The sequence below is a fragment of the Chiloscyllium plagiosum genome, unplaced genomic scaffold, assembly GCF_037043375.1.
Source record: "Chiloscyllium plagiosum isolate Xiang-an unplaced genomic scaffold, Cpla_swu_hap1 HiC_scaffold_1, whole genome shotgun sequence".
In the NCBI taxonomy this organism is placed as follows: Eukaryota; Metazoa; Chordata; class Chondrichthyes; order Orectolobiformes; family Hemiscylliidae; genus Chiloscyllium; species Chiloscyllium plagiosum.
Window position 1 is genome coordinate 130,138,540 of NW_028270139.1, and position 11,487 is coordinate 130,150,026.

Here is an 11,487-nt window from a genome sequence, read left to right on the forward strand (position 1 = left end):
GCGGAGGAGCGGGAAGTGGAAGAGATGCAGTGGAGGGCATCGTCGACCACGTCTGGGGGGAAATTGCGGTCCTTGAAGAAGGAGGTACCTTGTAGATGGTAGGCATTGGACGACATGGTCGGCAGGCATTGGAAGACATGAACGACTCACTCCAAAATTACTGTCCTCTGTCTTGCTCTTGTAACCATATAGAAGGTATATGGTTAGTCCAGTTCAGTTTCAGATTTTCAGCAACAATAATGCCATTGAACATCAAAAGGCAACGATTAGTTTTTGTTTGTTGGAGATAGTCATTTTCTGACACTGTGTTGCAAATGTTTCTTACCACTTATCTGGCCAAGCTGAACGTTGCTTAGGTCTTGCTGTAAATGGTTGAGAGTGAGTGAGGAGTTTAGCCTATTTGAGGTCCATCTGGTTAGGAAGTAGGGAAAAGGTAAAGAACTCACCCATAAAATCTTTGTATAAAAGCTACTGAAATACCCAGCAGTGTCGGAGGTACGAAGAGCATTTAATTAGGTGTGATGGACAGACTTGAACCCCACCAGTTGTGGAAGGCAATGACATTATCATTAGGTTATTATTAATATGGAGACCCAGGTAACATTCTGGGTGCCTGGGTTCGAACCCTGCCATTGCATACGACGGAATTTGAATTTTAAAAAACATCTGGAATTAGGAACTAATGATGACCATGAAACCATTGTCAATAGTCAGGAAAGATCCATCTGATTCACTAATGTCTTTTAGGGAAGCCATCCTTACCTCATCTGACCTACATGTGACTCCAGACCCACAGCAAAGTGGTTGACACTCAATTGTCCCCGGACAATTAGGGAGCAATGGAAGCCAGCCTATCCTTTGACAGCCATACCTCATCATTAGTTTAAAAAAGAACTGTGCTTCTCTGCCAAACTTAAGTCAGTAATGAGCAGGTCTGGTGTGATAGCCCTCACTCCCTACTGTTAAGCGAGGCTATTAAGTGGCCAATTAATCAGTTATGGGGAGGGCCTACTGACACAATGCATGCACAAGTAAAACTTCACAGCTTGTGGTCTCCCAGCCTGCAGGGAACTGGAGGATTGCTGGTTCAAAGACACTCAGTGCTTGATCAACAGCCACTTCATTGGGAAACTATAGCTCACTGAGCCAACCTCTGATATTTGCTGTCCACCACCAACACATGGCAAAAGTGAAGACTGCTGATGCTGGAAATCAGAGTCTAGGTTAGACTCGGATGCTGCCTGACCTGCTGTGCTTTTCCAGCACTACTCTAATCTACACCTCCAACACAGCCCCCCCACGAACCTGGCCCCATGAAACCTCTCCCAAATTACTTCTATATCACCTGGATTGTTCCTCAGTCCTGGCCTCTGATTGACCAGCATTTCTCAGTGGGCAGGATTTCCATCCATGGAGTCTTTGATCCCAGAATGGATCAGCTGGTGGCTGAATATTATTGAAATGGAGAATCAAATATTCCCTACAATGTCGAAGCAGGCCAATCGGCCCATCGAATCCACACCAACCCTCTGAACAGCACCCCATCCAAACCCACCCCTTACCCTATATTCATGACCCTGCATTTCACATGGCTAATCTACATGTCCATGGATCCGAAGGGCAATTTAGCATGGCAACCGCATTTAACCTGCATACGTTTGAACTGAGAGGGGAAACTGGAGCACCCAGAGGAAACTCACAGACAGTCACCAAAGGGCCAAATCGAACTTGAGTCCCTGACGCAGCAGTGCTAACCACTTCTTATTTCAATCAATTCCATCCTTTTTTGGATCAGTATTTCCAATTCCGAGGCTGGACCTTTGATACGACACACTGTGGGGTGAAGCACTATCCACACCTATGAAGATACAATCAGTGACATTATCAACAACATTCCGCCTAACTGGATTAGGTAATTGGTTCCCAACATAAAAAGTTAATATGGCAACATTTGAATAAAGTAAGAGTGCAGAGAAATCAATAACAAATGAAACTTGGGACAAATTCAAATCAATCTTGCGGTTGGTACGAGCAAAAAGTACCTCAAATCCATCTCTGACTCTCAATACATATTGTTATGAAAAGTTGGCAAAAATCAATAAAACGTATCTTCATGCGATATCTCTTTTTAGATATCAATTCTATTATCAAAAAAAATGGCAAAACCAATTGCTATTCTTTCACTCCCATTATCAAATCTGAAACTCAGGTCCAAAACAACAAGGCTTTACTTAAAATGTCTCATAATTAACATGGTCAAATGGTTCATAGAGTCATAGAGATGTACAGCATGGAAACAGACCCTTCGGTTCAATTCGCCAATGCTGACCAGATATCCCCTCCCAATCTAGTCCCACCTGCCAGCACCCGGCCCATATCCCTCCAAACCCTTCCTATTCATATACCCATCCAAATGCCTTTTAAATGTTGCAATTGTACCAGCCTCCACCACTTCCTCTGACAGCTCATTCCATACACTTACCACCCTCTGCGTGCAAAAGTTGCCCCTTAGGTCTCTTTTGTATCTTTCCCCTCTCACCCTAAACCTATGCCCTCTAGTTCTGGACTCCCTGACCCCAGGGAAAAGACTTTGTCTATTTACCCTATCCATGCCCCTCATGATTTTATAAACCTCTATAAGATCACCCCTCAGCCTCTGTCGCTCCAGGAACAACTGCCCTAGCCTACTCAACCTCCCCCTATAGCTCAAATCCTCCAATCCTGGCAACATCCTTGTAAATCTTTTCTGAACCCTTTCAAGTTTCACAACATCTTTCCGATAGGAAGGAGACCAGAATTGCACACAATGTTCCAACAGAGGCCTAACCAATGTCCTGTACAGCCACATGACCTCCCAACTCCTGTACTCAATACTCTGACCAATAAAGGAAAGCATACCAAACGCCTTCTTCACTATCCTATCTACCTGCGACTCCACTTTCAAGGAACCATGAACCTGCACTCCAAGGTCTCTTTGTTCAGCAACACTCCCTAGGAACTTACCATTAAGTGTACAAGTCCTGCTAAGATTAGCTTTCCCAAAATGCAGCACCTCTATCAGCCACTTCTCAGCCCATTGGCCTATCTGATCAAGATCCCATTGTAATCTGAGGTAACCCTCTTCGCTGTCCACTACAGCTCCAATTTTGGTGTCATCAGCAAACTTACTAACTGCTCTTATGCTCACATCCAAATCATTTATATAAATGATGAAAAGTCGTAGACCCAGAGGCGATCCTTGTGGCACTCCACTGGTCACAGGCCTCCAGTCTGAAAAACAACCTTGTGCTGTTACAGGAGGTTGAACTAATTATCAACCAAAATACTCAATAAAACAGAAGAAAAACAATTAAATCTGATAGCTGACATTCTGGTAATAGTTGCAGTGTTAAACTGGCCAGGTGCTGTAACACTGGTGTGGACCATCTTGGTGGGAGAAACTGCAAAAGCATTGAGGGCCAAAGTGTAGTTCATTTGCAAATGAACTCATTTGGTTGGACAAATGTCCATGGTACCTGTCTGTTTGTGTTATTGTTGCCTGGTATACATCGATTTATTTCTCAAATAAATAAGTACATTTCATTCTTTTTCTCAAGCTCTTTGCCTGAAGGCAGGTCTGACCCACAACCATAACGTCTGCCACCGATAGACCAAGACGACAGATTTTGAATCCACTGGCAGCTGGGAAGGGGGCTGATCCTCATACGGTTAGCACCAGTTGGATCCACTCTTGCTGTAGAACATAGAACATTACAGCGCACTACAGGCCCTTCAGCCCTCGATGTTGCACCGACCTGTCATACTAATCTGAAGCCCATCTAACCTACACTATTCCATGTACATCCATATGCTTGTCCAATAACGACTTAAATGTACTTAAAGTTGGCAAAACTACTACTGTTGCAGGCAAAGCATTCCATACCCTTACTACTCTGAGTAAAGAAACTACCTCTGACATCTGTCCTATATCTATCATCCCTCAATTTAAAGCTATGCCCCCTCGTGCTCGCCGTCACCATACTTGGAAAAAGGCTCTCCCTGTCCACCCTATCGAACCCTCTGATTATCTTATATGTCTCTAAGTCACCTCTCAACCTTCTCTCTAATGAAAACAGCCTCAGGTCCCACAGCCTTTCCTCGTAAGACATTCCTTCCATACCAGACAACATCCTAGTAAATCTCCACTGCAGCCTTTCCAAAGCTTCCACATTCTTCTTATAATGTGGTGACCAGAACTGTACACAATACTCCAAGTGCAGCCGCACCAGAGTTTTTTTTTTTTAAAACAGCTGTAGCATAACCTCATGGTTCCGGAACTCAAGCCCTCTATTAATAAAAGCTAAAACACTGTATGCCTTCTTAACAACCCTATCAACCTGGGTGGCAACTTTCAAGGATCTATGTACTTGGACACCGAGATCTCTCTGCTCATCTACACTACCAAGAATCTTACCATTAGCCCAATACTTTGCATTCCGGTTACTCCGACCAAATTGAATCACCTCTCACTTGTCCGCATTAAACTCCATTTGCCACCTCTCAGCCCAACTCTGCAGCTTATCTATGTCTCTCTGTAACCTTCATCCTTCATCACTACCCACAACTCTTAGCGTCATCTGCAAATTTACTAACCCACCCTTCTACCCCCTCATCCAGGTCATTTATAAAAATGAACAGCAGTGGACCCAACACCGATCCTTGCGGTACACCACTGGTAACTGGACTCCAGGATGAACATTTCCCATCAACTGCCACCCTCTGTCTTCTTTCAGCAAGCCAATTACTGATCCAAACTGCTATATCTCCCACAATCCCATTCTTCCGCATTTTGTACAATAGCCTAATGTGGGGAACCTTATCAAACGCCTTGCTGAAATCCATATACACCACAACCAGTTTACTCTCATCTACCTGTTTGGTTACCTTCTCAAAGAACTCAATAAGGTTTGTGAGGCACGGCCTACCCTTCAAAAAACTATACTGACTATCCCTAATCAAATTAATCTTTTCTAGATGATTATAAATCCTATCTCTTATAACCTTTTCCAACACTTTACCAACAACTGAAGTAAGGCTCACTGGTCTATAATTACAAGGATTGTCTCTACTCCCCTTCTTGAACAGGGGAACCACATTTGCTACCCTCCAGTCTTCTGGCACTATTCCTGTAGACAATGACGATTTAAAGATCAATGCCAAAGGCTCGGCAATCTCCTCCCTGGCTTCGCAGAGGATCCTTGGATAAATCCCATCTGGCCCAGGGGACTTATCTATTTTCACACTCTGCAGGATTTCTAATACCTCTTCCTTGTGAGCCTCAATCCCACCCAGTCTAGTAGCCTGTATCTCAGTATTCTCCTCGACAACATTGTAATTTTCTCGAATGAATACTGTTGAAAAATATTCATTAAGTGCTTCCCCCATCTCCTCTATCGCCACACAACTTCCCACTACTATCCTTGATTGGCCCTAATTTTACTCTCGTCATTCTTTTATTCCTTAAATACCTATAGAAAGCCTTAGGGTTTACCCTGATCCTATCCGCCAACAACTTTTCATGTCTTCTCCTGGCTCTTCTGAGCTCTCTCTTTAGGTCTTTCCTGGCTACCTTGTAACCCTCAAGCGCCCTAACCGAGCCTTCACATCTCATCCTAACATAAGCCTTCTTCCTCTTGACCAGAGATTCCATTTCCTTCATAAACCACAGCTCCCGTGCTCTACAGCTTCCTCCCTGCCTGACAGGTACATACTTATCTAGGACACACAGGAGCTTTTCCTTGAATAAGCTCCACATTTCTAATGTGCCCATCCCCTGCAGTTTCCTTCCCCAGCCTATGCTTCCTAAATCTTGCCTAATCGCATCATAATTGCCTTTCCCCCAGCTGTAACTCTTGCCCAGTGGTATACATCTATCCCTATCACTAAACATAACAGCTATCACCAAAGTGCTCACCTCCTTCCAAATCTAACACCTAGCCAGGCTCATTACCCAATACCAAATCTAATGTGGCTTCGCCCCTTGTTGGCCAATCTACATACTGTGTCAGGAAGCCCTCCTGCACACACTGGACAAAAACTGACCCATCTATAGTACTCGTACTATAGTGTTCCCAGTCAATATTTGGAAAGTTGAAGTCCCCCATGACAACTACCCTGTCTCTCTCACTCCTATCAAGAATCATCTTTGCTATCCTTTCCTTTACATCTCTGGAACTATTCGGAGGCCTAAAGAAAACTCCCAACAAAGTAACCTCTTCTTTCCTGTTTCTAACCTCAACTGATGAGTCCCCAAACATCCTTTCTGTAACTGTAAGACTGTCCTTGACCAACAATGCCAACTCCCCACCCCCCCCCCCCCTTTTTTATTACCATCTTCTCTGTTCTTACTGAAACATCTAAATCCTGGGACCTGCAACAACCATTCCTGTCCCTGCTCTATCCATGTCTCCGAAATGGCCACAACATCGAAGTCCCAGGTACCAACCCATGCTGCAAGTTCACCCACCTTATTCGGGATACTCCTGGTGTTGAAGTAGACAGACTTCAAACCAACTTCTTGCTTGCCGGTGCCATCTTGTGTCCCTGAAACTTGATTTCGGAGCTCCCTACTCTCAGCCTTTTCTATACTTGAACTACAATTTTGGTTCCCATCCCCCGCTGGATTAGTTTAAACCTACCTCAATAGCCTTAGTGAATATCCCCCCCAGGATATTGGTACCCCTCAGGTTTAGATGAAGTCCATCTGCTTGTAGAGGTCCCACCTACCCCAGAAAGAGCCCCAATTATCCAAAACCCTCTCTCCTGCACTATCCCTGTAGCCACGTGTTCAACTCTCCTCTCTCCCTATTCCTTGCCTCACTAGCACATGGCACGTGCAACAAACCAGAGACAACTCCGTTTGTCCTCGCTCTAAGCTTCCATCCTAGCTCCCTGAATTTCTGCCTTAAATTCCCATCTCTCTTCCTACCTATGTCGTTGGTGCCTATGTGGACCACGACTTGGAGCTCCCCCTCCCCCTTAAGGATCCCAAAAACACGATCAGAGACATCATGAACCCTGACACCTGGGAGGCAACGCACCAATCGTGAGTCTCTCTCATCCCCACAGAAACTCCTATCTGTCCCCCTAACTATGGAGTCCCCAATGACTACTGCTCTGTTCCTCTTCCCCCTTCCCTTCTGAGCAGCAGGGACAGACTCTGTACCAGACCGTGTGCCCCACTGCTTTCCCCTGGTAAGTCGTTTCCCTACCCCCCCCCCCCCCCAACAGTATCCAAAAAGGTATACTTATTGTTTAGGGGAATGGCCACAGGAGATTCCTGCACTGCCTGCCGGTTCCCTTTCCATCCCGACTGTAACCCATCTGCCTTTTTCTTGTACCTGAGGAGTGACTACCTCCCTGTAACTCCTCTCAATAACTCCCTCTGCCTCCCGAATGATCCGAAGTTCATCCAGCTCCAGCTCCCCAACGCGGTTTGAGGAGCTGGAATTGCGTGCACTTCCCACAGATGTAGTTAGCAGGGACATTAGTGGTGACCCTTACCTCCCACATTCTGCACGAAGAACATTCAACTGCCCTAACCTCCATTCCCACTATTCTAAATTCCCAAAGAGACTGTTGAAAAAACTAATTAAAAAAAACTCATTACCTCACCAATCTGGCACACAGAACCTTTTTTTTTGGTTAGAGGAGGAGGATGGGTGGGAGACACTATCCGAGTAGTGTTTCGGGTAACGCAACCACACAAATATATGACTTCCCAGAAGTCCTTCGCTCCTCCCTCGCATCTTTTAATGCGGGAAAACTCACCCTTCCTGGCAGCCCTCGCTTCACCATTCCTCCTTTCCTCGCTGCGCTGGTAAAATGAATCTAATATTACAAGTATGTAATTTAAATGGACAATGATCATTCGTTACTTCAAAAGTTGCATCTTTTGTTTCAAAAGATATGTTTTGAGATGTAGAACATTTTGATGCTGGAAGATTGTGAAATGTGACAGAAAAGAATGATTTTGTAGTCCTCATCCATGATTCACAAAAAGCTAGATTCTAAGTTCAGTGGGTAATAGGGAAGACAAATGGAGTACTGGTGTTTAGTTTAAAAGGAAATAGAGAGGGAGGTTTTGCTAAAATTACACAAAGCACTAGTCAAAACACAGTTGGAACACTGTGGACTTTTTTTTTTAAAAAGTCATTCATAGGATGGGGACATCAATGGTCAGGCTAGTATTTATTGCCCGGAGGGTAGTTGAGAGTTTGCTGAGAGGATAAAGATAGCAGATTACATTCCCCAAAGGACTGGTGAATCAAATAAGTTTTTCCAACAATTGACAATAGTTTCAGTCATTATTAGACTCTTATTTAGACTTTAACTGAATTCAAATTCCCACCATATGCCTTGGACATTACCTGGATCTCTGGATTTATACTCTAGTGATAATATCACTAGGCCATTGCCTCCCTCTTCTTTTGGGGCCCCTTGTCTAAGGGGAGGTTTACAGGCATTGGAGGCAGTCCAGAAAGAGTTCACTAGGCTGTTCCCAGGAATGAAGGGACTGTCTTATGAGGAGATTGGGTGTGCTGGGCCCATATGCATTGGCATTTTGAAACACGAGAGCCAACGTTATTCAAGCATACATGATTATTGGTGGACTTGACAGGGTGGATGTAGAAAGATTATTTCTCCTTCTGGAGTGTCTAGGACGTGAACGCACAATCTCAGAATAAGGGGCTATATCTAAGGCACAGATGCAAAAGAATTTCTTCTCTCATGGACATAGCGAATGCATGCAGTTCTTTACTGCAGAGGGCTGTCAAGGCAGAGATAGATTTTTAATCTGTAAGGGAATCAAGGTTATGGGTAAAAGCAGGAAAGTGGAGTGCTGGGCAATCATATCCCTTAAATGATGGATCAGACTCGATGGGTTGAATGACCAATTTCTGCTCCTGCAGCTCATTTTTCAGGGTGCTTATTATAATGCCAGAGTAACCCAGATTAGAAACCTCACAATACTAAAAGTAGCACTAAATCTGAAAGGTACCTTTGGAAAAACGTTACGTATATTTCTTTAGCCAGAAAAAAAACAGGGAAAGCAAAGAGAGAAAGGAAAGCAAGTATATCTGGCAAAGTTGAATCAATTTTCCCTTTGGAAATGCATGAAACTGAAGTTTTAATACTTACAGAAGTGGTACCACTACTCTATATAATGAATCTGTAAAAAAAGAATGGACTACCCTAAACCTTAAAAATAGTAAATGTGCCTCAAAGATCTGAGCCTATCCAGAGACTTCTAACTTTCAGCAAATTTCCTCACTGCCCAGACCTGACAACTAAAAGATACAATGGACAGCATAAAACTAACAGAACTTACAAAAACGCAAAAAAAACGCTCAGAATCTGCTAAACAGCAAACAAACAAGGATCAAATGATCACAATCAGTTTATAAGAGCTATCAAAAGGGATTATAAAAGGACGCTTGCCAAGAATATCAAAATCAATAAGAAATTTTGTAATTAAATAAAGGAAAAGAGCAACGGTGGCCCGCTAAAGCCTGAAAGTGGGCATGCTGTCAATGACTACGGGAAATGGTAGACATGAATAATTACTTTGCCCCAATATTTACTGTAGAAAAGAATTGCTTTCCCGAAGTCCTGAGGAAATTAGTGCATTGGGAACTGGGACTGAACAAAATTAACAAATAAAATATTAATAAAAAATTAATGGAATTAAAACATGCCATTTGCCCAGGACCTGAAGATTTCCATCTAAGGGTGGTGAAGCAAATAGGGGAGCACATTGTAGACGTCCTAATTATAATCCTTCAGAGTTCCCTATATACAGGAGTCATCCCTCTGGATTGGAAAATTTCAGGTTACTTGGCTTTCAAGAAGGGCGAAAGAGGAAAACCAGGGAATTACAGACCAGTTAGCCTAACATCTGTGGCAGGGAAATTGTTTGAGTCTAAATTCAAGGTTGAGGTAACTGAACTCCTTGAGAATTTTCAATTAAATCAGGGAGACTCAGCATGGATTCATGACGGGTAGGCCATGCCTGACAAACCTCCTTTAATTTTTTTTTGAAGATGTGACTAAGGTGATGGATGGGAGAATTTTCAGGTACATAAAATGCTAAAGGGGATTGTTAAGGAGGACATTGAGCAGATGTTCTCCCTTGCAGGTCAGTCTAGAACAAGACGTCACAGAGTGAGAGGAGGTACATTCAAAGCTGAGCTGAGGAAAAACTACTTCTGTCAGAGGGTTGTGAATCTGTAGAACTCACTGCACTAGAGTGCAGTGGAAACTGAATCAATCAATAGATTCAAGAAGGAAACAAATAAGTTTCTGATGAAAAGTGGGATAAAGGGCCACGGGGAACAAGGAAGAAAGGGGAATTGTGACCAGGATAAGATCAGCCATGATCTTGTTAAATGACAGAGTTGGCTCAAAGAGCTGAATTGCATATTCCTGCTCCTAATTCCTGTGCAAAATGTTTATATGGACTCCCAGAAGGCATTTGATGAAGTCCCACATAAGAGACTATTAACTAAAGTAAAAGACTATGGAATTGAGGGCAAATTACTGACATGGCTGTCAAATTGTTTGATGGCAGGCATCGGAAGGTATGGATAATAAGTAGGCACTCAATTTGGCAGGATGTGACCAGCGATGTCTCTCAAGGATGTGTGTTGTGGCCTTAATTATTCACTTCATTTATTAATGACTAAGATAATATCCAAATTTGCTGAAGAAACAAAAGTTAGGCAACATTGCAGACAGTGTAGGTGATTGCATAAAATCATAAAGGGATATTACCAGACTAAGTGAATGGCCCAAACTTTAGCAGTAAGGTTATCTATTTTGGAAAAGGGATAAATCAGGATATTTCTAGATGGCATGGAGTTAAACACAGTGGATGTCCAAAGACACTTGGGGGTTCAAGTGCATAGACCTGTAAAATGTCATGAACATTTGCAGAAAATAACCAAGAAGCTCATGGAATGCTTGCCTTTATAATGAGAGAACGAGTACAAGGGTGCAGATGTTGCAGTTATATAAAACTTTGGTTAGACCCCATTTGAAGTACCACAAACAAATCTGGCAACTATACCTTAGGAAAAATACATTGGTCAGAGGGAGTACATCGGTGGTTTACAAGAATGATGCCTGGACTTCAGGTATTAAGTTATGATAAGATTATACAAATATTTTCTTTACAATTTAGAAGGTTAAGGGGTGATCTGATCGAAATCTTCAAGATATTACCAGGAAAAGACAGGGTAGATAAAGATAAACTATTTCCACTTGGTGGGGACTCAAGAACTAGGAGGCATAGTCTGAGAATTAGGGAAGGACCATTCAGGAAAGATGAAAGGAAGCACTTCTACACACAAAGGGCGCTAGATATTTGGAACTCTGTTCTACAAATAGCACTGAACGCTGGATCAATTGTTAATGTTTAACCTGAAATCGATAAAATTTTTATTAAGG